Here is a 2,783-nt window from a genome sequence, read left to right as displayed (position 1 = left end):
GGCAAACCTCACACCAAAAATAGTGCCGACACATACTTCAGTCGAACAGTCATAATGTGAGATTCTTGCATGATTGTATACTTTGTCCATTAGCCTTGATGGTTTGTCCTACTCATTAGGAGAGTGACCTTTTTGTTGGTCTTAATGCTCAAATGAGCATTGCCCATGAGAGATACCTCAGCGAGCAATGCAAGTTTCTATATCACGAGCAACAAACAATATGGTCATACGAAGGATCTAGAGGCTCTAAAGTATGTCATATGCGTCACAAACCTGCATTTTATGGCCCGTTATTTTAAAAAGTATAAAATGAATATTTTTACTATTATAAGTATTGTCCGCCTACTTTAAAATTATATATTTTAGACCGTATGTGAAACCACTTCTTTTAAATGCCACCCTTTCCTTGTGACGTGCTCTAGCTCCTTAGATATTTAGAAAGGGGCCGGTGTGGCGGCCCCGTCAAAGTCATGTTATAGCTGGAGATTTTACCTTGAGCACTTAGATGCTGGTTAAGACACTTTTCATTAGATAGTGTGCTAGGCTAGATCTAGGATGCTAGGTAGTCTTTTGATGTATGACTATTGTTCTTTGCTGGTTTGATTGCTTTAGCCGGACATCTTTCATTCTTTGTGCTCTTGGTGTGCATGTGTGCTTGATATGCATGGTAGCGTATTAGACCGTTCTTCTATAGGGAGTCGTGTCTATATATATGCACACACACATGTATCATTAAGGGGGAGTATGTAATGATTTACATGTTAACTTTTGTTTCAGGTCTGCTAAGCTCCCCCACCAGGAACGACTCATTATACGTTGCATGGATTTTTCACTAACCTTATTTTCGTGTAGGTCGAGTCTTTTATTTTTTTTCCCTATGTACTTCTTAGAGTCCTATGAAAGTCCTGCAGCAGAAATCAGATAGCACGAGTTCCAAGTCATTTTGGTGCAAGAACCACATGGTGAGGGATCAGAAGCAACGACTAGTGTCCCATATCTTAATTATGCATTTTATATTGATGTATATGAGGAGTCTGACCACTCTTTTTATTTTATGGGATATGTTGCGGACCCAGCGGCACCAGACTTTCATTATTTTTGATTTGACTTATTTTCCTGCCTTATTGCATACTTGATTGTTTGGAATGCATTTCATTGTTTATTTCAGTGGTCTGTCTATGAATTATGAATGCAATATATCCTTTTAGGATTTAAAATTCTAAACTTGCTACAAAATTCTAATAAAACATTGAAAATAATGAAAATTTTAGGATTAAAAAATTTAGAACTTTAAAATTTGTACCTTTACTTTTCTGCATGGCCTTCAGGCTAGATTTTACATAGGCTATATGCTTGGACATAACCCAGGTCATATAATAGGGCCTCTACAATATCTAAGGTCCGCTCTAATTAATTGTATCCATATTTACAAGTCCCGAGGAGAAGACCCCGAGCTTCTTCAACCCGACTGATCCAACATAGATTTATACTTAGGTGGTTGTCTAATGTGCTTAAAGCCTTAAAAGGCTCCTCGATCCAGACGGGGTGTAGATCCTTTTATGGAGAGCGATTATAGCTTTTCAATTGGACCCCTTCTTTCCTTTCTTTCCTGAGGCAACTTCGTCATCTATCTAACGAGTGCAAGTCCCACCTTTTGAGCTTCACCTTGTAAGTCATAGTACCAGAGTTTCCATCATTTAACCGTAGGGCTAGCAATGTCAATTCATGGTTTACTAATTGGGGATTTCTGGACGTTTTGGGTTGATTACCTTCACGACTGGGTAGAATTAGGGTTCTAGTAGCGTGGGATGAATGGTTTGTGGTACCCTGACTTAGCTACCTGATACACCTAAAATACATAGTATTTTTAGACACATTTTTATACCTATTTTTGAGATATTGCGCTTTAATGGAAGATATTTTTGTGTTTTTCTTTCAGGTACAAGTAAAAAATTAAAAAATACTAAAATGAGTGAAAAAGGATCAGATTTGAGCAAAAAGATGAAAGTTGTGCTAAAGTGTTTTGGCGTCTAAGCGCCAAATCCAGTGTTTAAGCGCCGGTTAAACAGAGAATGCCGCATCTAAGCGCCAAAGGCCCCACACTTAAGCGCTAGAGGCCTCGTCCTTAAATGCTAGAGGCAGATATTTGATGAGTAAATTCGGTTTTGTGAATTTTGAAGAGGTGTTTGAGACACATTTTGACATAAATAGGTGGTTATAATCACCAAGGATGAAACAACTTAAGGACTTGTGACAGGAGGCATCTCTTGGGGAAATACATTGAATCAATACACATTTTGAATAGATACCAAATGCACCTCTTGGAGATTTATAAAAGAAGGAAGTTGAGTCTTTTTGAAGTGTGCTTGAAAGTCCTGAAAGTGCTTATCAAGGGGGAGTTTTGAGAAGTTTTATAGGTAGTTTTGGAGAGATTTTCAGGCATCAAAAATTTATTTTATCCTTTTTGTTTTTAGTTTTAATTTGAGAGTGTTGTAAAAGATAAGAGATTCAAAGGAACTTCAAGAGTTTGGTTGAGGACTTGAGATAAGTTTTTATCTTTTATTTTAGACAACTTTTGGTTTTAATTGAGACTTATTGTTGGTTTGATAATGATTTCTACTTTTAAACTAAAGTGTGGTTTGTTTTCTCCATGGATTATGAGTAGTATTCTTTATCTTTCTTCTTAAAATGATAAGTAATTGAGTGTTGGATGAAAGTTGTGGAGAGTATATTTAATGTAGTTTGGAAGAAGTTATGATGATTTAAATCAATGTACTTCATTT

This window comes from Phalaenopsis equestris, unplaced genomic scaffold, assembly GCF_001263595.1.
Source record: "Phalaenopsis equestris unplaced genomic scaffold, ASM126359v1 Scaffold000224, whole genome shotgun sequence".
Classification (NCBI taxonomy): Eukaryota; Viridiplantae; Streptophyta; class Magnoliopsida; order Asparagales; family Orchidaceae; genus Phalaenopsis; species Phalaenopsis equestris.
The sequence above is the reverse complement of the archived record's forward strand: the minus strand, read 5'-3'. Positions refer to the sequence as shown.